Source organism: Solea solea, chromosome 21, assembly GCF_958295425.1.
Source record: "Solea solea chromosome 21, fSolSol10.1, whole genome shotgun sequence".
In the NCBI taxonomy this organism is placed as follows: Eukaryota; Metazoa; Chordata; class Actinopteri; order Pleuronectiformes; family Soleidae; genus Solea; species Solea solea.
Genome location: NC_081154.1, coordinates 8,807,259 through 8,833,128, shown reverse-complemented (window position 1 = coordinate 8,833,128; position 25,870 = coordinate 8,807,259). Strand labels below are relative to the sequence as shown.

The following is a 25,870-nucleotide window of genomic DNA, read 5'->3' as shown; positions in this document are numbered from 1 at the left end:
CCTTACACAACCACATTAATGAAGCAAAGGAAGCATAGCAACCTCATTAGATGGTGTTGAGAAGTGATGTCCTACCACTTTACTCACAGCTCCAACTACATATGATATTAATAATATATGATTGTAAAAAGTGACCTATACGCTGGGGTCCACCAGCAAAAAAAAACACATCTTGCCTTTGTACCTGCAGGACCAAGTAACCCCAGTTAAAACAGAAACGGCATTGAAAAGTAATCAACCATAACCATTACGCTGCAAACACTTTCATCTCGCTGCAAAATGTGGTTTGCACTTTTCCACTTGAGCCTCGAGTCCGACCCCCAACACCCTCCCTCCCCGACTTAATGAGGACGCTGATATGACAGCGCAAGAATGAATGAAGTAACACACCATCTGAGAGAGAGCTGCAAGAGGAACACATTTTTTGCGCTTAGCAGAGTGGAGGCAAAAACCACTTCCTTTCAATGAATGAGAGAGCTGTCCAAGAAACCGCACTGTTTCAAAAAAGAATAAATAACACCCACTCCATCTCTGCGCCGTCGCAACCTACCATTACAGCTGCACCTTGTTTATCCTGCCCGACAATAAAATCACACGGCAGAAAGTACTCACACTTCACAACAAACGACTGTGGGGATACCCAACCAAGCCTTAGATCACATACAAACAAAAATTCATTCATCTTGTGATGGTTGGCATCCGTATTCATTCAGCCATTGTTTCCTCACTTCCTGGATATGTACTGTATTAAGCCAGCGTGCTTACGACGTGTCTTTCAAAATGAATCCCTGGCATCTTTGCAGAGTGAAAACAAATTGCCACTTCTCTCCAAGAGCAAACTTGTGACTCTCTATTTCACAGAATTAACAGTCATAAAGCTGTCCTCTTGCAGTCAGAGCCAGGCGGGGGTTGAATGGCCACACAAGGACTTCAATTCCTTCAATTCAAAATGAGATTTAGTACAGGAGTTGTCCCAAAGCGTGCGCTGGGATTACCCAGCCAAACTGTAGGAAAATAAAAGTAATTCTCCAGCTGGCTCTGAGCCGAGTGCTGCTCCCTGACTGGTGATAAATGTCAGCACAGCACACACACACACACACACACACACACACACACATCTGCGTACGAATCTGAACGCAAGAGGCGGCGTGTGTTTTTATCCGTCTCTGGCTGCGTGCACGTGGATGTTTGAACTGTGTTTTTGATTATGTGTGCGCGCGTGTTTCTATTTGTGTACGTGAATGTGTCCCCTGCTGGAGCGAGGGGGGGCCCCGACACGTCTGTGTTTGTAAGAATGTGTGCCAGAGCGAGGAAAGTGATTCCTCTGATGGGCACAACAGATGGTCAGGGAGCGGCTCGGCTTCTACTCTCAGCCACCTGACAAGAATGTGTGTGTGTGTGTGTATGTCGGACGACGTGCCCACTCGCTCTCTCTCTCTCTCTCTCTCAAAAAACTTACCAATGCTAAATTCTGCAAATCAGCAAAATGAGACTTCTGTAACTGGAGTAAGGTTGTACTTTGGATGATCTCCCCAGCTATGTGAGTTAGTCTGTGTGTTGTTATTATATTATTTATGTTATTATTATTATTATTGTTATGTAATCTGCTGTGAATTACATCGAAGAGATCTATGTTAGGGGTGGTGACAGGGAGAAAGTGAAACAGAAAACTAAATGCAGGTGAAAGGGTGCTGCCCATATAGCCATAAATACAGTAAACATGGCATTTCTTCAAAAGCGCCACTGGCAGTCGACTGTTTATTGAAAGGCAGAAGACTTCTAAGTCAACAGATTTATTTTACATTATATATATATATATATATACATACAATATATACATATATACATATATGTATATATACATATACACATATACATACATATACATATGTGTATATATATATACATATACATATATACATATGTGTATATATATACACATATATATACACATATGTATATATATACATATATACATACATACATACATATGTGTATATATATATACACATATATACACACATATGTATATATATACATATATATATATACATACATACATACATACATATGTATTTATATTGCTCAGGCTCTATAAACTGTGGGATAATATGAGTGCGACTAACTCACAGCATGCAGTGATTTCTTCGTCAAATGAAGTGCGGTGATGACGACATGTACCCCCTGCTGCCCCAAAGTGAAGGAAGTGTCAGACTGTGAAAGTAGCAGAGACGAAAACTATTTTCTCTTACACAGCATTTAAAGGTCAAATGCCGTAGCCGTCAGTGATATCTAATAGGGAACCTACAAGAGCGTAACAAAGAGAGGACTCGTCCGCTCGCCCCCTCCCTTTAAAGTGCATCAGGGAACTACGGAGGCCTTTGCATACCACAAAGGATGTAAACACTCTTTTATCTCTCTCTCTCTCTCGCTCTCTCTCTCTCTGCCGTTTCCTCCTTCTTCTTTGCTTCAATCTACTGTGCGGTCTTGATGTAGAAAGTGTGGGAAAGTGTCAAAGCTGCACATGGTTCTACATACAGTAAGTGTCACTAAGCTCATATTCACATACTCTGCCCCTAAAACAACACCTGATATGTGCACCTGTGGAAATAAGACACGGTGTTCCAGCTTGGAAAATAAAACCAACCCCGCCTCCCCTCCAGTCTAGTGACTTTGTGACACTAGTGAGGTATCACTGTAACTATACACTCACACATCCCATTGATGTGGCTTCACAGTTAATTAAGGATTTACAGAAGCGAGAATAGTGACTGGTCTAACGCTCGGAGAACAAGTCTTACCTTGGTGGTCAGGTGTCTTCACGTCAGCGTCGTTTCTTCACTTCTGATCCCGCCAGTCATCACAACAAAGGTCTGAGGGATCTCTGCAATCAGAACAAACAAGACGTGGTTCCTTTATGTCTTTGCCAAGAAAAGAAAAGAAAGCACACAAGTTTGCTGAATGGTACAGATCCAACACAGGGAAATCCACATGGCCAGTGATGCATGTACTGCCAAGTCAGGGATGACATGGGAGGAGTCTCCAGAGTTCAACAGAGGAAAGGTTTTCTTGTCTATGCAAAACTGCTGCCAGATTTTCATGTGACCAGCTTTCCACTAAAAGGCTTAGTCACCTAATCCTTCAGCCAAATGAAGTGTCTAACTTAAGGCTTAGACTGGCCAAAGGAATCACAGGGAGTTATATTATGAACCGTTCCTAGACAGTATACGCAGTATCTGCAGTATCTGTTCATAAAACACAATGTGGGCACTCTCTTTATCACGCCTTTAGGGCACATTACTCTCCACGCGACTAGCCCTGACTATTTAATCTATAATAAAAGAAAGGCTTGAGGCGATATTAACCTTAGCTCGGTTGGCCAAGATAAACATTATCACATGTATCAGAGCTGTCTACTGATGTGATCCGTGCTGCACGTGGCACCAGCATCCACAAATATGTACACAGATATACGTTAAGATTATGAATCAAATGCACACGTCTGCCATTCATTCATTTTTCAACAAGTTGATTGGGAACATATTAACGCTACAACATATTTACGCTGAAGCACAACTACAGATCTAACCCAAATCCTAGATTAAATTTGGAAATGAATGGTTATGACGTTGAAGAACACACTATTTGCCAATAATTATCTCTGTGTGTTACTATAAAGCAAACCCACCTCAAGTTTTTCAGTTTTATACAACGAAACACACATGTCTCACATACACTGGTGCTTGAAATGTAGACACTTATATTCAAATATTAAGTGAAATTACTCTAATAACTGAAATAGGAATGTTTGATCTTTTCTCTTTTAGATATAAAATGCCATCACTTCATGGTTCTTAGTTCAGGGGCCACATACAATAGCATAATAACCTATAACCAACAAGAACTCCACATTTGTCCCTTTGTTTAAGATTTAATGAACGATCTTTTTTACCAAACATATTATGAACCACCTGAAATGTCTCGTTCCCAAGTTTAACATTCACATACGTGCATCACAACTTACAGATCACAGTGGATCTACAAATGCACAACACATTTAGTCCACGGTATCTGGAACTGAAGAAAATATAGTCTGAACAAATTCATCCTGCAAGCTGGATTGAACCCTCTGCTGGGCCGTATGTTTGACACCCCGATCTAGACGATGGTCAGTGACTTCTAATTGGTCCATGAGTTATTGCTAAAAATGTGCTTTGTGTTGTCAGACTAGACTTAACCTTTGACCTTTCGCCCTAAAATAATAATTAGGTCATCCTTGAGTCAACAGATATGCCAGATGTGATGAAGTTCTTTAGTGCATTTCTAATACATCACTTAGAAAAGAATGGTATGGGGGGGGGGGGGACAAAGATATATCTCCAACAGCAGCAGAAAAAACACACACACACGCACTGATGCGCACACATGAGTGTGTGTGCGGTAATCGTGGAAGTATGGTTATCTGATGACATTCAGGCAAGAAGTGCCACGGCATTCTCCCCGCAAATATAAGACTGCTCCTATCTGACACTGTGAAGATAATGAAATAATTCTTGGATGCGCAGACGTGACTGCTTTTTTGAATCAAGAAAAAAAAAAGAGAGAAAAGAACATGAAACAGAATTGGTGGCCTTTTGCAATCAGATTTCTTCTCAGCGCTCACCACTGTCTCATACATCAAGTCAGTGGATTGAAGCCGAGGCAGATCGTGCATTTTGTGTATATACACTGAAAGTCTGTTTGACATTCAACGTTTTTTTTCCTCCAACCCAATCTCAAATATCATCAGAAGTTGTTTTTAATGTACAATTTAAGTTGCTAAATGTAGCTTATGGCATGCATCTTTTAACTGTGGAAAAACGATCTTTTAATCAATTAGAACTTGCAGTACACAAGCGTCTTGAAGAGCAAAAACACTAACACTGACACGTGATATGATAATATACTGTTTACAATGTTATAATAAAGTAAACTAATTATTCACGCTATGCACTAATCCTGCTCCGTGTAAAACACACTTGTCAATGTAATATTTGACTTATTTTGATAGCAATTTTACATAGCATGGATGCAGAAAGGACATTTGTGTGAGAGCAACACACACATGCTTTTGGGGGGGGGGGGGGGTGAACATGGCACAAAATTAGATTACTTTGAATAGGAAACAAGGAGCACATAGTTAAAAGAGGGGCTGCCTCTCGTACATGGATGTGGTTGGGTTGGGAAAAGTCGGACACAAACCAGAGAACCATGCTTTGCAAATTACGCCACAAACCCATCTCCACAACAGACCTTAAAACAAACACAAAACATCACGACTACTCAAAGCAAACTCAATACTCAAATGCTACACGAGGCCTGCGGCTGCCGCACACCATGTTATGGCAGAGGATCGGAGAAGATGGAAGGAGAGAAGGAAGTCTGTCACACAACTTAGACCTGCAAAGACATGGTCCAGGTTTACACGGACAAAAAAGCACTAGTAACAAGGAACAATCTAAATAACCATTGTCCATGATGTATAGCCTTCTTTAGAGCAAATGGTGGAAGTAAATAGTATACAGTATAGGGATGGGACGACACCACTGTTTTGTGTCCGATGCCGATGTCACAAACTCGAGTATCGACCAATATTAGTCCGATACAGTCATTTTAGTCCATTTATGAACATTTATGAACACATTTGAGTCATTTCAAAGACACAGTTCTCCAACTGTGTCACAAATATTGTTCTCCCGAAAAGAAGAAATAAACATGACTCAGCTAAAATGTTTTCGCTGGTTTTCATCATCTACATTTTTACAGTCCATGTATAGCGAAGCATGCCATAAATAGGATTTTTGAACAGTATCAGAGTCCGATATCCGATCCAGCGGAGCCTTTTCAGCTTACCTTGAATTATAAACTGCTATTTCTTCCATGACGCAATGAAAATGCAACTCAACTCATTGTAAATGTGAAGATTTGTTGAGAATAATTACACAACGGGACGGAGGAGGCACAACTGCACCGCTGACATTTCCAAAACTCAGTGTATCAGTGTGGCCATGCATCTGATTCTCTGGCTTATCCATATGCTAAGCCAGCTTCCCAGACACTAAATGAGGGATGAATATGCATCAGTACAGGCATAAAAGATAAGAGGGCCTGAGGGGCAGGGTTCAACCTGACAGCACTCAATCCCACTTGCCAGCTGCATTACAGTATGCACAGCGGAATGACAGTTTTAGGTTAATATTTGCGAGGAGGAAACGTGCATTAGTGTTCAGAAGCAAACTTTCCCTGGTACAGACTGATACTTGGCCTAGCACAGAAATCTGAGAACCAAAAACTACCAGAATTTCTACCAGAAGAAATGTCTTGTTTACTGAAGCAAAGTTCATGATTTGCTCTCTCTATAAGTTTATGATCAGACACATTGAGGAAAAACCCTTTTTTAGTTACAAAAACGACCCAAGGAAATGAGTTTCACAAGCCAGAAGTATTTTATAGGCCATATTTGAACACACTGAGCCCTCTGCAACATGTATATAGTAAACAAAAGGACAAAAAGCAGGAAATCACAATAATATAGCTCTTCCTCAACTCTGTGCTCATGATAATAATAATGAAGGGACAGGCTGAATGATTTCAGTCTACACCATAATATGCCTACATTTGATGTCTAGTCTTGTGACATACTTTAGAGAACAGCACCATGATCGCACCAAAAGGTCAGCGAATGATTTCAAGGTTCACCCGACGGCCACAACAGATTACAGTATTGGCCCTACAGCTAGGTTCTTATTAGCATCAAAGGATTACCATGTTCCCTCTTCTTCACATGATCCCCATCCCGGGAAAAAACAAGAACTGGGTTTGTCCCAGGCTCGTAATGCATTATTGCATTAGCCTGACCAATAATGGAGGTTCGATGCAGAAAACACACGGAATGAATCGTGGAACTGAGCGATAAAAATGGACTCAACAATCGTGACTGTAGTTTTGTTTGATCTAAGGCAAACGCGACGTTCATTAATTCATTTCATTCACTAATTCATTTTTTATTACTTGTTGTTGGTTGTTGGCATTTTACTTATTTGTTCATAACACCTGCTGCTGGTAAAATAAGCATAAAATATATTTCTAAGAAACCTTTCAAACGGAATAAGGGCCTTATATGTGCTTACTTTGAGATTTGAGATACAAAACTAATCTTTTACACGTTCCTACATTTGCCTCTCGCTCACTCGCACTGACGTCACAACTCTGGAAAAAGAACACAAAACAATCTCACCCGTCTCACCTTCATTTGCATGTTTATTCCATTATGTTTACGTTGTAAAACCCAAAACTGTACATCAATTTGCAACAATGGATCATTTCTTTTCGCGAGTATAAGAAAAACTCAAATTTGTAGTTTTTTTTTTAAGACTTTGTAGAATTTGATTTGTAGAATTATAGACTAAGGAGCAAGAGTATGAAGAAACTAGAGTGTTTCACTTTTCTTCCTCTTGCTGGAATACTGGTCTCACCATAGGGCATCTCACACTGAATAAATTGCAAGGGAACCCTGGGCTGCAGCCTGTTTCTCAGAGCTGTTGTTATGCCTACTACAACAAGAAGTGAGCTAAGTGTTTCTTGATGCCAAAGAAAGACCTCAAACAGGAAGTGTTGCAGGCTCACTTTCATTTCGCCAAACCAACCACTGAATTACATCAATCTCTTTGCATAGTATGCAAATCGCCGTGGTTTGTTCTAGTATAAATCACACTCTGTGGGTGTGTGTGTGCGCGTGCATGTGTGTGTGCGTGTGTTTCTTTCCAAATCAGCTTACAATCTACCAAGGAACATGCAGAGGACGCCACATTTCATTTTCAGAGGTCCGGCTAAAGCTCGTCTTCAGACTGTGAACTTCAATCCTTATCTTACGTCTTAATTTTGATAAATGTGGCATGTATTCCATCAATGTTCATTCCAGTCCATATCCAATCTGTTGTTCTTTCACAGTCTATGTGCGCAGAATAAATCATTTGCACACAAGAATTAATCCGGTGGGGTTTACTTTCATAACAATCTGCTGGTTTGCATTGTTTAAGGGCTTAACTGTTACACGGACTCGGACACACTTTCACTCTCTCGCACACACACTGAAACGCACACTCGGCGCTGTAACCGAGCCAATGTGGAGATTGATCAGCTGGGCCGCGTCCAAATTAAAGCCCCGTCCTCTGCCGCCATGCCAAGCATAATAACTCTCTCCTCTCCTTGCACTTTTAGAAAAAAAAAAAAACTTATAAGAGGAAGGGAAAGCAAGAAAAAAAAAAAAACGGAATAAAAAAACTTGCAATTGGATAGTGACTTGCCACTCAGTGCAGAAAAAGGAATGCCTGGCTCTCAGATGTCTGACCCAATTTCCTTCCTTCCTCTAATCTACGGTAAAGAAGCCCGATGACTCAGATTCTGTGGCGCTGCAGTGGAGTCGCACACTGCTGTGGAAGGCAGTGCCAGACGTCAAACCCACGCCACGAGACGCGCATACACCAACGACAACTGTTATGATGGAAAAGAGGCCGTGCAATGCTTGAAGTGGCTGCGGAACCTCATTTGTGAGGAACTGGTTAAGATTAGGGCTAAGATTTGAATTGTGGTTAAGGTTAAGGTGAGTAGAAACACTTAGTTTAGGTTGTCCTAAAGGAAAGGAAGTCAATGCTGAACCCTAAATAGAACAGCTGCACAACCTTGAGTGTATGTGTGCATGTGGCAGATATACGGTAGCTTTCATCAGTATGCATAATGAGTCGCGTGTGTTCCAATGACAATTTAACAATAAATTATACAATAGCCGGACAAACACAGGGACTTCTCTCTACTCATACCAATCAGTGATTGATGTACGATAATGTAATTGCTTTCAAAGAATGTGGATATACCCTCTCCATGGAGCATATTGTGTACATCATATAATCGAGCTTTCTATATCATTGAGCACGGCGTACAACAGTGTGAAATTAAATGGAAATTAAAGATAGTCGAGGAAAAAGTGGGAGAGGTTCAATCAAAAACCGCACAGTGTGCTTCAGGAAATGATAACAGGAATATTAAGAATACATGATCTGAGATGGAAATGTGCAAAACAGCCCGTGTGCTAGCTGCTGCAGAACATAATGTTTAAGTGACGATGCCTGGAAAAAAAAACTGGGGGAAAAGACTCCAGCAGGCAGAGGACAGAGGAGACCCGGGTCATCTTCGGTCAACTAATCCCCTGTGTCAGATAAGGGTCTGCAGACAAACCCGAGCTTAACCCATTAAAAACGCGCACAACTCACACAGTCAGTCACACACACACACACAGAGAGGAAAAGTGATGGGAAGCAATGGTCTGTAAACAATGTACTTTCACATGGTACACACGCAAATAGGCACACACAGAGAATACATTAACTCATGGCGCAACACATGATCTGTGTACCATCTCTCCTGCTGTTACTAATTCCTCACCCTAACGTTATCTGATTTACAGTGATCTCGCCTTTCTCTCCCTCGCAGACTCAGTCACACGCAAAACAAACAGATGTGAGAGTCGGGGGAACTCGTTCCCGTGGACCGGCTGGTGCCCGTCCAACCTGGACAAGGGTCAGGGACATGACTGAGAAACACAAGCAGCACAACCATAATAATAATAATAATAATAATAATAATAATGATAAATAATAATAATAAATAATATAGTTCTCTCAATATTCTGACTTCTTGAATTCTGACTTGTGGTTAAAAGTTTGGTAAACTGTGTTTTGCAACTATTATATAATCATAATAATACAAGTTTATTTGAAAAAGTACAGGTGTTTTAATTATCCATTTCATATAGTTTACATTCAGTTTATATCAATACACGAGTGCAAACACAAAACGCTGATTGGAGAGACAGTGTTGTTCAATAAATGTGTTTTGAAGTGGTAGCAATTTTGTCATTTGATTGTAATTATTAAGATGTTGCATTTACCAAAACAAAAGAGCTTTTATTGGACAGTTTAGACACAGGCGAACAACACTGAGTGAACAATGTTTTTGTACAGTATACGACTACACGACTGTAAACCAATGCAAAAATACTGAGTATCAAAGTGCAACAGGACCGTCACAACATCTAAACCAAATAAAAGCTGCCTATATGTCATAAACATGCTTTTTATATATATATCTCTGCTGGTGTCGTGTGACTGCAGCGCAGGTCCGGACTTGCTTCCACCGCAGTCGCATGTTACGCACGCATGTCATAAAAACCCCAGTATGCCACTTCCCTGAATTTCAGTATCCAGCATTGCCAAAGCCGAAAGCTGCAAGCTGCTGCAGGGCAAGAGTGCACTCATCGCCGAGTGACTGCCTCACAGTTTGCCTATTGAGTTTCCTGCTATCTGGGCCAGCGATGGTGAGGGTAACATGAGCCCATCTTCGGAGCCACACAAGGAGAAAAGGAAGAGAATGCGGCGTTCACACATGCAGCCATATGTGCACACATCACACGACTCCTGTCAAAGCCATGACCCGACGATATCTACTTTTGTTGAGTGATGCAGTTGAGACAATCCGATCAGCAAGTCTTTCAGTCGTCATGTAAATACACACACTTGGCGTTACAGTAAGTTGGCAGTGAGAGCCTCCCCGTGTGCAGCACTGTATCCCTGCACTTGGCTGGCAACACCAACAGGTAGAGCTGAAACACTCTCCGTGGCTCAGAAGCACCTGCTGTCGTACTCACTTTACATTCCTGAAACATCACTGGAGACGTTCCAAGTAAGGTGAAAAACTGGATCGGATCAAATGCAAAAGCAAATCCGCCGACTTAATGAGGCACTCTAATTGTTGGCAATATCCGAGGTGTGCGCAGCATCTCACAGTTATGTTAATAAATTACAGGACCCACATGGCTCTCAAACTGGTACTTCAAGTTTGGATGGGCAACAGAACGCCCCGTCGGCAGCCGCTTTCAGTACATGACAAATTTCATTTTGTCATCGACTCCTTTTGTCTTTGGAACGGCGGCACCGACTGTCAGCACGACAGCAGTTAGTCATCCTTCACATTTACCTCTCAACAACCCTCCACCTTTCACATGAATCACACACATACGCACAGATAACACTCCAAACATGATAATGACTGAAACTAACGTGACGGCAAGTATGAAAAGAATTTGAATTACAAACACAAATAATTGCCAGTTGGAATTAAAACAACATTAAAGTCCTATTAAACAAAGTCAACATTTGGAGAATTATCTTAATTGTGTGACAGTATCATACTTCTTTTGTTTCCCCAGGAAAAAATAATAAAATAATATTTTTTTATAAATAATAAAAACATTTTTTTTAATTCCTTTGAAGTCAAGCATCAAGCTACTTATTTCAACTTTTTTTTCATTGATATAATAAAGAAGCAAAGCATCATATTCTCACCTTGGAGACACAAATGTGAGTGGGAGGTGAGTCAGCTGAGTTTTGTAATAAAGGGTTTAAAAGGTGAGGCCCATATGGGGAGTAAAGCCTGAAGGGACGCTGCTCTGGACCCTTTTCTTACTGGTAATTTATGTGTGTGAGCAGCGTTTCCAGCAGAGCTGCTGTTTCCTGTCACAAGGACGGCAGAACATGGATTATTAACCACATCATTAGATTTATACTCTGACATTAAATTGGAACTAATCACAAATAAGTAAACTGCGACGGTCATAAATGTGTGTCAGTGTGTGAGCGCACAGGAACCTGAGATAATAATAATCACACAAAGCTGAGACGACAAATACAATTAGATTTATCGCCCGAGCGACAAAACAACCACACCCCCTGATGCTGTAATACAACCACAGACACAGTTTCCTCAGTTTGCCATCATTATTCGATTACACAGTGACTGCATACACATGTATATACATATATATATATATATATAAGAAATGGGACCCACTGATCTGACTCAACAAGTGTCCGTCTTCACTTTCTCTCAAATGCAATAAACTCAAATTGCCATTGAAGTACAAACGCCTGCAGTCTAAGACAGCTTTCAATGTGATGTCAGAGAAAGGAAAGTTTCCCCAAACAGAAAAGTGCTTGGTGGGCATAAAGGAGGGGGCCCAGTGGAGAGTGGGTCACTGTCAGTCACACCTGGAATCAGCCAAGCTAAACTCTGCAGCGATCTTTACCGTCACACGCAGTCATAACATAAACCAAAGTCTAATTCTTGAGCCAGTGGAATATCTTGCACACACTCGATGCCGCCGGTTCGACAAGGTTAGGACTCGACGGCTGAGGAAACCAGACGTGTGATAGAAATCTAGGACATTCTTCGACGCTCGAGCACGTCATATTACATTATTAGAAGCTGTACAATAAGACAAGGGCAACACGGAGGGTGGAACGTATCAGAAACGTAATATTCCATGCTTCTGTCCCACTGGAATGGGGGTGAGCCGGATTTTAGCTTGACCCAGAAAACGAAGGGTGTTTCTGAAACCAGAGATGGCGTCGGGCCTGACAGTCGATTAATTTAAGTTGAGTTAAAGTGTTTTATAATGGATGACACTTGACAGTACATTACGGACACCTCGCATCAGGAGGACTGTGATTTTTACACCTTAATCGTGGACTTAAATAGTATCACAGGTGTTGCAGACGTGGCGACAGAAGACTGGCGAGGGAGAAACATGCCTGTCGCGTCCGTCATGTCATTGGCGACGTGAATCTTTGAATCCTGTCACTCAATCCGACACACAGAGCAAATTTACCAAGAGTCTGCAAAAAACACAACAGAGGAAAGTAGGAAAGTAAACATTGCCGATTCAACTGCACTGCAAATATTGTATCATCCTCTATTATATCCACTATCGCATGACAATTATCATTAAATGACATCCACTGTCAAATCATACTCAAAACATCTGGAGCATGATGACAGTGGTGGTGTTGGGTAAAGGATACTTGAATTCCACGGGGGGAGGTACATTAAAACCGGCACATTCACTCCAAACACTCAAAACTATGTGTTTCTATTTTTAAACGGCCACTTGTGTTGCTATAGGTTTTCATTTTGGACAAGAAAAGATCGTCGTAAAAGCACAATAGGTGCGACACGGCATACGCAGTGGTAAAATGATACAGAGACACACACACACCAATGATTAAGAGGTCGGATTGAAGTACAAACTTGCGAAATTGTCAGGCGCTGGAACCGGTCCATCTACATTTCCTCAAGCGAGGATATATTATAAAATATTGAGCAATAAAACAACAGCCTTCCCTGCATGCAGTCACACATTTGTCCAACTTCTCAGTCAAGGCTGAGCAGTGGACGCTTTATTAGATAGAAAATCTCATATGCCAATTTACCAGTAAATAAATAAGTCCTGGTTTAGTTACAGCAACAGCAAGGGTGGGGGGGAAGAGTGTTTGGGATATTAAAACAGGTCGGCCGTTACAGTATTCCTGTCTTTTTTTATTGCTGACCTACATATAGTCTTGCAAAAGCAGGAGCAGCCGTAGTGGGACTTGAGTTTCAGCCAACACTGTATTTGTGAAATTTTTGTATCTCATTTATTACACATGCCTCGGAGCTCGGCACGTACGAGTAAACGTGAGCGGAAAAACAAAACAAAAACATACACAGACAGACACACAGACCTCAAATCATATTAAACAGTTACCAAACAACCTCATCATCACTCACAACTCCTCTCCGCAGCTCTGAATCTGCAATCGCCAACAGTAGATTGAAGGGAAGTCCGTCTGTACACCACAATCCCTGAGTGTTTATGACAGGACGGGGAGTAAATAGTCACTTTATTGTCTTGGAAGCTGCTTGTTTTACATGTCTGCAAATGTGACTTAATACTGATACTAACTGCTGTAATCTCACAGAGAGAGAGAGGGGGGGAGGAGGGTCTAAGTGGATTGCGGTGCCAGCAAACGTCAGATGGACTCCCGCTTGTAAAGTGCTCCGCTTCGCCCCGACAAAAATAAACCTTGCAGACCTCGGTGCCAAGTCTTCCTCGTTGGTGAAAAGCCAGTTGTTAGTGGCTTCAGTTGTACACCAGCTGAGCCAAGATGACTGGTGTTAATAAGAGAGACACGCAGCTGTGTAAAACGTCTCCGCTACTCTTTGGCCCAGAAAGGACATTTTACAACTTATTATATTCCCCCCACAGATGAATCACAAACTGAGGACAGGGGGCAACGACAATTCAATTTGTTGAAAGAAATAAAAGACGACAGAGTGTCTCTGATATATAGCTCTGGTTCAAAAATGATATTAAAACAGACTTTATGAATAGGCACGAGGGAGGAGCAAATAAACAACACTGGAAAAAAGCCAGAGACTTGGAGCAAGTGCCTGGCATCTGACAACAAGTGTGTTTGTGCGTTGATTGGTTGTTGTTGCGTATCTTGAGGACAGCAGGACCCAGTGGGTCTCTGTAATTGATAATCTCTGTTCTGTGTTCACCGTGACAGCGTTCTTATCAGGGGCGGAGCCTCACTAGTGTTGAGGAAACTTGCCCCGCTGCTGCATTGAAAGGTTCACCTCCCTCCTCGGCTTCAGCTAATGAGGTTTGAACTGCCAATGAGTGCACACTCATTATTTTGTGTGCCAGATACTACAGCCGGAAGCTGTAAGGAATTCCTTTCATGGCACAGAGGGAGGACGGAGGAGCCACATTACATTTCTTTGTTACTAATAAACGTAACGTCTTCTTGTTGACAAAATATGCAACAATGGCTCTTTCTTTAGTAACCTCAAGCTACACTGGGCATTTCTGTCCTGAAACTACTTATAAGCTCCCACAGACACCAATGTATCTACAATACGCTTATATTTGCCCTTAGCTGGAGTTGGCCAAGTGTAGGTGACAGTTCAAGCCGTAAATGGTTGTGTGACAGGTTGTTTACGCTTCATATTTCACATCATATCAGGTGGAACAAAAGGAAGTTTGTGAGAAGCGCGGCTCACCACCAACATCATGCAAATCAGCGGGAGACTTCATGCATGTCTGGCCGCAACTACACGATGACATACAAGCATAGTTCGGTGAGTCATCTGAGCAAATCGCTTCATGCATAAAGAATCTGTTTGCTTGAATCTCAGACGTGTGTGTATGAAAGTGCCCATTTGTTGACATAATGCATCTATATACAGTATGTTGGATAAAAACAACCCATTAGCCAAGTTCTGGTGCAGAAACCCGTGATGATGAGATGCCATTTTGCGGCCGGCTGCATTTTCCCTGAGCTGGACGGAGTCTACGAAACCAACCTACAAGTCTATAGCATATGGGTGCTATAATCTAATTAGTCATAGACGAAGACACGGACAGCGTGCTAAAGTGCCATGGGGCCCGGCGTCTAAAGGATGAGTCACTTGAGGTCAAACAGAAAGTAAAGGAGAGGGTATCAACGGCATTGTCCTGCCGTTGTAAGCGTGGATGTGCATCTCTGAAGGAAAAAGGCAACATTAAGCAACTCCAGCGTAACGATTCCTGCCGCTAATCCGCACCATACACGGTGTGACACCTTTGATTATGTGTAGTTAAAACATCCTGTTCAGTCCTGTAATTATGTTACAGCAACTTGACTTGAGATAATTACATAGACATGAGGGCAAACTGTGAAGGTTTTCCCTCAGGACAAATTTTTTTTTTTTATAAAGTGGGGTTGCACTAATGTTGACTGAGGGGGGGTATCATATATGGAGCTGTATTTCCATTGCCTTGTTTAAAAATCACCATAAAGTACAAAAACAAAGAGGTAAATCTGGGGCTCACCCTACTCACCACAGTTCAGGAATAGCTCTTGACATATTGGCCTACCCAGCATGCCGTCTGCCTCTCTAGACAGCTGTGACATCATTATACAGCAGATACAGACCAGGACATCAGCTGCACAGCGGAGGTTATATAAGCGAACACTGCGCTTCAAGCATTCAGCTATGCTGCCCTAACCATGGGGATTAGGAGGGGACGGGGGCAAGTAAGGAGGCCAGGAAGAAAGACCGAAACAGGGTCACAAAAAGAGAGAGGCCCGCTGGGGTGCTCACTGTGGGGAAAGACTGAAGAAGGTCACCTCTGGCCCCCCAAAGGTGCCCCAGCGAAGAGAAGAGAAGAGAAGAGAAGAGAAGAGAAGAGAAGAGAAGAGAAGACATATGGAGCTACACCCATACATCACTCGGTCCAGAGCAAACGACTGCTTTTCTTCTAAGTACGGAGAAAATATCTACAAGGAGGGAAAAATTAAGCGCATGAGAAAACACAATCATTTCATCGCTGTTTCTGATGGAACGCTCATCAAAGGGCTTGTGATTTCACATGGTCCGACCCTCTTCACAGCGCACGTTTAGTGTATTTAAAACTCTATCCTTAGGGAAATGTTTATCCATGAATCGTGGATTTTTCCCCGAGCTAATAATCAACCTGGGGAAAAGAGCACGGCAATTTAATCTGACAGATAATGATTAATGGATAGTGGGCATCTGGGACTTTACCCACTGATGTTACATAAATTAGCTTTGTTTCACGCCAACTCTGCAGTGTGCTTCGACACCTCCGACATGTACATATTAATATATACCTTAATGGTTTAATAATAGCGTGCAAACTTACTCTGACGTGGAAATGTATCGTCAGGTTTATGAACTGTACTTTAATCTATGTAAAAATGCTTAATGGATTTATCATAATCATGTCTGTAAAGACTGTACTGGGGTTACAACCTATAGAATGTTTGCAAAGGCATCATTTTAATGTCTGAAGTAGTAGAAAGTTTCACTTATAAAATACACTTCAGATTAATTGATAAAATTCCTCTGTTGCCAAGCTGGATGGATTCACATCCAGACTGTTTTAAGACCGTCACTCTCTATCAGCACCGGGAAACGTACGACTGTGAGGCTTAGAGGAGAGCGGTCCCATCGAGTGATTTGATTATTACTGTAATGAGGCACATTGAAGACTTTTGCTTAGTGCATCTGCAGCTGTTTGTGTGTCAAACTGTCAGCGCGACGATATTCAGGATCTGCCGTGCTCAATTACGCACTGACGTGTTTGTTTTATTTCCTCAGGCATCTTACCAAGGTCTGAGTGAACGATAAAAGTGTCCACGCTGCCTCTCAGCAGTCAGAGGTGTGGCGCATCAGCCGGTGTTATTAAACTGCTTCTCAGTGACATTTAATATCTCTGTGCCTCTATAGCCACTGTGTTCATGATAAGGAAACTCCCTGGGCATTCACGGTAATTTAATACCCAGCTCTTAATGCGACACACATTGTGCCTGTGTGTTCCGACGCTGGCAGTTTCTGGTGCACGTCAACTGTCCAGGGCAGAGACAGTGATCAGCTACACTAAGCCCGCAGCAAAGGAGTATTTTCACGATCAATCTGCCAATTATGTTCTCAATCAGCATCCTTGTGTGATTCATTTTAGTCCAGAAACCAGAAAAACTAATTTAAACTGATTAATGTTAATGTAGTAGACCATTACTGTCTGATTAATTGCAGCCCTACACTGCACTGCCTTTATGTTTTATTAAACTCAGCAATATAATAACAATTAGGCAAGACAAGAGAAATGAAATGCAAATCCATGCACATCACAAGTGGACACCGTACAACAACAAAAAAACCTATATAGACACACTATTTCTGTCTGAGTTGTGTTGCAAGTTGTGTTAAAGTGACTTTCGTTCTCAATCCAGTCTTGTGTTGTTTACATTTAAGGTCATTTTAGATGCACAGAAGCTTGCACTCAAGAAAATGGAGAAAAGTATGTGGTCACATAACACCACAGCCACTCCCCCATAGTAACATTATGGCTGAATTATATTTAGATATTATCGATCACCTATCATCTGCCTCAGTGTGCGTGCACGAGAGCATGCATGAGTGGACCATGCGCGCGCGAGAGAGAGAGTGCAGCAGCAGTAAGAGGAGGCACAGGTCCAAGTTCGGGGCCTATATGTGCAGCAGAACATAATACAACAGAATCATTACAAATACGGCCACTGCTGCACAGTGACACCGGGCAAATGACGCTCATCGACAACCAGAGCGACGCCGCAGACGCAGCAGCAGCGGCGGAATGTCAGAAAAGTCACCGCCGTGTGTAGCTTTCGGCTGCGGCTCTCGATCTGTCAGATGAGCCCAGGCTACTGCAGCTAGCTCCGCTTAAGCAACTGTGCATGCAATAAGCGCTATACCATGCTGTGGACGGTGGAGGGGGGGAAAGGTGAGGACTTACCGTCGGTTACCCCACACCCGACCACCACGCACGCGGTCTGGGCACCAGAGCGGCTTGAGTATTATGGCATTAGGTGGAGATGAAGAGGGGAGAAAGTCAGCGGGGGCTCCACCGGTTTCTGCCCGAGTGTAGTGGCGCTGGCGCTGGAGTAAGGCTTCGCGTCCGCTCCCCCCTCTCAGTCCAGAGCCCAGTCCCAGTCTATAGTGCGCCTCGTACCGTCAAAGTGATCTGTCCCTCCTCGCTCTACTCCCGCGTCCTCCTCCGTGCAAAACCTCTGCGTGGAGGGGAGGGAAAAAAAAACACGTTTGTTTTTTTCCCCGTTTCGCTGCTTTTCTCAAGCGTTTGTATGGGTCGCAACGACAGGGGGAAAGAACCAAAAAAGAAATACTACACGGTCGCTCCTCCCTCCGCTTGTGTACAGTACAGTCAGTAACGGGAGCGCACGGTGCTGCTGTCGTACAGACACTTATTAAAACTATCTACCGCTCTCTACAGGAGCTCCACTGTACAGCACTGACTGTACACTAACACACGCCAGCAGGACGTTCACATGTGAAATGCGGAAAAACCCTCTGCTGTCCTTATTTATTCACTTCTTCATCACCGTGTTTCCTCCCTCCCTCCCTCCGCAACCTCCTCCCTGGAAAAGGTGAGGTCAGTCCGCTTGTGTAAGCGAGGAGGACAAGACAGGACAAGGAGACAGCTGGGCACCAGGTTTTTTTTTGTTTGTTTAAATAAAATCATTTAATATGGAGTAGCTACAAAAAAGGCTTAATGACAGTCAAAAAGCCAGTGTTAAAGGAGGATTTATGACAGAAACTGAATATGCATTTTCATTACATTACATCTAGGGCTGAAACAAGTAATGGATTATTAATAACAATTCAGGATGAGTTTAAATACTAAATCAATTAAACCATATTGATAATCGATTATCGATTAATAGTTTGAGCGTTCGACTTTTGAAATAAGATCCTGGTATCCATATAATAAGGAAATCATTAAAACTGAATTATTTTGGTTTGTGGACAAAAACAACTTTGAGATCGTCATCATTTCCAGGTTTGGGAAATGCTGATCAACATTTTCGGACATTTTCAGACTAATCAATTATGAAAATAATAATTTGATTGAATCACTTCAAATTGTTTTATTTAAGACCACAGTGCACACACATTCTCTGATTTAATTGTATGTTTATTATACTTTACAAACCCGTTTCCAGTCAATGCAAGTGACCTCTGGGACTGTTTCCACATAGAGGACCTTTCTCAAAACACACTGTCTAACAAACATCCTTAAGTCTGTCCTTAAGTATCGACATGGTAAAGTTTATGCTCCCGAAGAAAACAAGCTCCTCTGTCTTCTTCACCAGCTCATCGTCATCACGAGATGCTGACTCCTTCTGTTTATTCCCCCATCACAACACACAATGTTTTTCTCAAATGTGTGAAGTTAAGAGGTGACCTTAAAAGGTCAAATGATTAACACACATTGCTGGCAATTCATTCTAGAGCTGCAGCAAACGGTTCATAATCGATTAATCTGTCAAGTGTTTTCTCGATTAATCGAGTAATGGCTTGGTCCATAAAATGTCAGAAAAAGTCTAAAAATATTGTTCATTGTTTGTCAAACCTGGAAATGATGCTCTCAAATGTCTTGTTTTGTCCACAGAGGAAAATTATTTCTTTTGTCATATGGAGCAAAGAAACCAGCAATGACTCACATTTAAGAGCCTAAAACAATCAGAAATCTTGTTTTACTAATGAAAGAACCCTCAAACCGATAAATTAAATAATAGATAGTTGACAATTCATTTAGTAATCGATTATTCGAGTAATTGTTTCAGCCGTAATTCATTCTGTGCCGCTACAGCAGCTTTGAAGACGTTCCTTGAGGTCTGGACACTTGGGCTTTAGAGTTTTCACTGTTTTTTGACTTTTTGTACAATGACTCATTATTAAAAAGACACCATATTCATCGATGAACGATGAAAACAACCATATCACAGTTATTTCATGTAGAACCACATAATATTCTGTGGGACATTTGACTTTGTACTCGTCTTTTCAAGAACCATATCCTCTGTATAATGTATAAAACTTTAATTACTTTATGACAAATCTATGTATGGACAGGTATATGGATAGTTTGTGCTTCAAGAGAAAACTAATAAACTTAAAATAAAGAATCTTTTCTCAATCTGGATGCACACTGACATCTTCTGTATACCCGAGGAATCTGTCTACATGTGGAAAAGTGAATTATACTTTTTAATATGATATGCACCGAAACTATATGTAGTACAGGCCGGGTTTATGAAACAATCTTCAATCATATGGCCACAATTTAAAGGATTTCTCCTGGCTCTCTTCAATCTTACAGAGGAAACTGTGCACCGTCTGCAGTGACTGAAGCCTCCACACAGTCATACAGGTATTTTTCTTTCCGACTAATCAAATAAGCACACAGACAATATGCAGGAAATCGCCAGCTGTGAGAGTGACACATACGGCTGGAGCCGAATACCCAGCAGAAGTGGCATTTGCATTTATTTGGTTTTCAAATGCACAAATGGATAAGCTTGTGGCAGAATAATGGTTTATTTTCAGCACAAATGCCACTGCGGCACACAAATAAAAAGGATTTCTACTGAAACCACTATCGATGTCTGTGCGCAAATAGAAATTTCAGTGTGTGCGAGTGTATCAAATATGTTATGGTGGATGGTATTTGATCACATTCTGCCGTCTTTTTTTGTTTCATTTCCACTTCAAATTCCAGGGAGATCTTCTAAAAAGCGGAACATCCGAAATACAAGTGAGCTCCATTCACTGAGAACCTGATCAGAGGAATAACACATACAGCATTCATCTTCACCTGCTAATGATTTATTACATGTTGTGTCGGGATTCTGGGATGTTACAATCTGGTGAAACAAAACTACACTGGGAATGTACATTTTTAATGGTGGCGTTAGATTGTTTCCTAGGGCACTGTTTATAGCAGTGCATCACCCTTGGGTTGTAATGTGTTCTGTTTTACCAAGGTCTGCCTAAAGTTAAAAAATAATTGTGTCCATCTGTAAAAAACACCCACGAGCAAACGCCCATAAGCAGACTTGTAAGTAGTGACACACAAGTGCTTTAAATACTTTAAAACCTTTAATATCTCTACTATTGATAAATAAAGTCCAGACGGAGTTGTCCTCAAAAGAGCTTTTGCATTTCCTGATACAGTATAAGGCAATCTTGGCTTTCATGTAATTTAACCATATCCTTTGTGCTCGACACTGAACGCTTTGAAGGATTTGCCTTCATTTGGTAGCAGGGTTTAGACGCTAAGTGAAACTGTCTGTGTGTGATGAACTGGATCAACCCTCAGATTTCCTGCAGATTTCCTCCGAATCGGAACCCATGACCGCTTTACAGATGCCGCCTGTTTCGCAAGCGCAAACTTACAGTTGTAAAACTGTTGAATTCAGTTGTTTATATTTGCCAAGGAGGGACATTTTCCTCACAAATAAGTGTGGCAGGAGCAATTATCTAGTGTGAGTGTAAAGGATTTAGCTATTGGAGCCGAGTGTGACTGATCATTTTCTGAATATAGCTCAATAAATGAATGTTTAGCAGACAGAGAGGTACAAATGGATTTTGAGCTCTCAAAGTAATGACATTATCGCCCACGTTAAAATACAGCGAGAGATGAGGTGAATTGGGTTATTTAGTCATTTTCTACACACTTCCTCAACTCCACTCTGATCACATGCATGACTCAGATGCATCGCGATTCTGAACCGACTCATAAATGTCCAAATTCCAATTTGTTTATTTAAATGTTAAATATTGCAAAATAGAAGGTACGAAAAGGCGGGACCCTGAAGTGCAGCAGGTGCGAATGAAGCCGAGCTGTTAAACACGTAAAAGCAAATATGTGTGAATTGTGATTTGAGATGTTACTTCTTTACAATGCAGTTGTAACTCTCCAGTTTACACGTTTCATTAAGTTTAATAAATGGTAATGGAAATGAGTTTAACTCGTGTTTCCTCATTACAAATGCACTATTGTTAAAAAAAAAATAGCAGTGGGTGATCACAGATTGAGACAAAGACATTCAAAAGACACAACATCGATAACCGTTTTACAATCAAATCATGGCCCGTGAATCATAATCTAATAATGAGACACCCAAAGATTCCCAAACCTTAATAGAACAGTATTTCTGATTTTCCTCCACCCACAGTTTGAGAACCATGGGTTAAAAGTGATCCTTTGAGAAACACAGTTCACGTCTCTTCCTGCAGGTCACCTTCATTTCCTGCCAATTTGCACTTGCATTCTTGACCCTTTCAGAGATTTAGTCTTTTGTTGGAGTAACAACAAACGTAATGGCAGGCTACATCTATGACATTTCACCAGCAGATCCTCCCACGGCGAAAGCGATGACAACAAACGAATAGCATCTGAACCGTTCTGCATATAAACATGAAAACCTTGCCAGCAGCTGCCAGTTCTACCTAAACCTCTTTAAGAGCCATATGTACATAGGTCGAGATGTGACACTTTCCAATTAGCCCATACATTTCCTAGCATAGATCATCCTTTATCCAAATGCAAACAAGTGAGAGTTAATCTAACAAATGGCTGTCAGAGCCTGATAGTGGAGAGGCTCTGCTCTGAATAATGGATCACTCCATCTGCAGCTTGGCCGCTGCCTTAATGGCACCAATACCTGGCTTAGTCCATGATAAAGTTCCCAGTTGATTGAAGTTAACATGTTGCTCTTTGGTTCATAAAGACTGCACTGCGCTAAAGGTTACGCGGCGATGCATTATTAATGAACTGCAAAAGTACCCGTGATTTATGAAATTGTTGTTCCAAGTTCCAAAGACGGGGATTTTAGTGATCTTTATTATTTGGATGAATAATTCCATTTCATAAAAATTGTGCAGCAATTGGCCCAATGTTGTCTCTTTTGAAAGATAGTGATATTTTAGAAGACATGAGAGTTTCTCTGTATTTATTCTCCATAAAAGTGTAAAGATTTTAAAATAAGGCAAGTCACTTTTGTTTACATAGCCCAACATCACCAACACAGCTTTGCAGCCTGGACAGTAGGAGACACCCTCAAATCGAGAGGAAAAAAATCCATCCTTTTACAGGGGACAAAAATGGGAGGAACCTCCGGAAGAGCCACAGGGGGAGAATCCCGCTTCCATGGTACGTGTCACATGTTTAGAAACAAGAAATAAGCCTCAAAGCTATTACAGCAATAATAATAAAACAAATAGCTTTATCTGCACATGAAGGCTTCCCAGGAAATGATTTAGTCTGTAATCTAAACTGCACTGTTTATTGTGAAGTGTTTAGTCTCCTTCAGCTGTGTTAGGTTACTGCTAAATTGTCTCACTGGGTGGAGAAACAAAGGGTGGCATTTATTATTATTTATATTTATTGATGGTGATGGGGGGGAGGGTCTGACTGACAGCAGCTTCAAATATTGTGGGCTGTGATGAAACTAGAAGATGACAAAGAAGAGACGTTAGAGTTAGATGGCGGTTTTCAGACAAGAGGTTGTAACTTACACGGAATGACTCATAAAAGCATTTTTCGTCAAGTATCGTCTTTCATATTCTCTTGGACCCTGTTATCACTTTTCTAAATCAGCCCGTTGTACCATGTAGCTATGAAATAAATCCGTCCAAAACATCACACAATAATACTATTTGTCGTCGCCGCCGCTCTCCAGAGAAATGTTTGTCTTTAACTGCTGCTTGAGGTTTTCATCTCAGTGATAGGAATCAGTTATTATTTCTCGGCTCTTCCTTGTTGTCATTGTTGTATTTCACAGCTCGACATCTGAACATTCTCCTTTGGCGCTCTAGACCCTGGGTTCTCAAACTGTGGTTTGTGTAGCACCGGTGGTATTGGGGCTTCCTCTGGTAGTACTTTGGAGGAAAATCAGGAATAATGACGTAATGGTGTTACTCCCAGAGCTCATCATTTTCACAGGTGGTACTTGGTATAAAACGTATGAGAACCACTGCTCTAGACATCAGACTGAGGGGCTTTCATGAAGGGGAAGAAAGTGGTTTGCTGACATCAGTGGTGGAACTCTCCAGTTCCATCTGGAGGCTCCGGGCCGGATTTAAATACTGTGTTGTTCACTCTTTATGAATGAATTTCCATTCCCTTTTCACTTCCAAAGTTGATACAGATCAATGCTTTTAATCATTACTACTGGGTATCAAATTCTCCAGTCACTGCCTAAACCCAGCTTGTTTAGAAACGCACGCCAGATAAGAACATGTTCCAGATGAGGTAACTGCTACAGCACTAATCACAAACAACATGCCCTTGAGCTAATAAGCTCGCTTGAGTAACCTACTTTTGTCTAAGAGGCTAAAAACAGTATTTATGCTCTATTATACTCTGCATCTACAGCACTTTTCCAGCAAACCTGTATACAGCACAAATACTCGCTAATGTTCCTTTAAAAGCTCTGCTTGTAATAACACCGAGGAGTTTCTCTCAAAGTGCTACGAGGAAATGAGCCATTACTCTCACAGAGAGTAATGTGAGAGGAATGTGAAATGTATAACTTTTTTTTCCTCTTTTTTTTTGACAGCAATTCAACAGTGGTATCAAAAGAAGATGTAAAATCAGGACAGGCCTCATTTCTCTTCCCTTTACAAATGATCTTTCCATGTCATCCTTCATTGTGAAGCATCCCGCAAAGTCTATTTCTACAACGTCACTCTCAAATAAGACTTTACATGAATTATTTTTTCTAATATTTAATAACATTTAAGCAATATCACTGCCGCTGAGCTACATCTGACGGATGAATGACACAGCAGCGATGTAAAGCCCACACCAGTGGAATAAGGAGTGAGCAGAGCAGTGAATCAAAGACACTAAAGGTATTTTTCTCAATAGTTTCTCAGCGGCTATTTTCTATTACTCAAAAGCAAGTCTCTGCTGCTGCAGCTTTGTGACAGTATGGAATTAGATTTGTGTCGATATTTTTCAACACTTTTCACCAACTAAGCAACACTTTTTCTATGAATCGATCAAAACAAAAATGAACCAGAAAATCAAAAAAACACAAATTGTAAAATAAAAAATCCATTTAATCATTCAAAAATATTGAATGCTGATTGGCTACCGACAGTTCAATGGACCGGAAGTTGTCAGACAGGCCTGGAGTCGCTGTCTGTCTCGTTCCCCAAGTTTTCCCCCTCAAGTACCCAACGTTTGTCAGATTGTAAATGTTAGATACTTGCAATTATTTTGTCAGTTCCAGACAGACAGCAACTCCAAAAGCCCCCGCCTATGGTAAGTGAGGGAGCGCAAACGTAAAAGAGTCAGAGCAAACAAAATTCCGATCATCGGAAACAAAATGTGTATTTCAAAATAATTAAATACAATATTTTTGAATGATTAAATATATTTGCAATTTGTGTATTTTGTTTTTGTGGTTCATTTTTGTTTGCTTCGTGAAAAGTGTTCAAATCAGAGGCTGTCTTCACTAGTCAGCACTGTGAGGATGAGGAGGACACCTTTCTTGGTGTCGTCGGCCAAAGATGCAGGCACTGACATCAGACTTTCCCCCAT

General features: G+C 41.4%; 1 long non-coding RNA gene across 1 annotated transcript in view; it reads right to left on the bottom strand.

Moving 5' to 3' along the window:
- Window positions 1-18,744, bottom strand: part of LOC131448971 (uncharacterized) — a 74,686-nt gene extending 55,942 nt beyond the window's left edge. Inside the window, exons 1-2 of the long non-coding RNA XR_009234241.1 lie at window positions 18,254-18,744; window positions 2,802-2,884 (exon numbers count right to left, since the gene is read on the bottom strand). This is a non-coding gene — a long non-coding RNA (uncharacterized LOC131448971). The remainder of the gene's footprint in view (window positions 1-2,801; window positions 2,885-18,253) is intronic.
- Window positions 18,745-25,870: the final 7,126 nt, after the last annotated feature.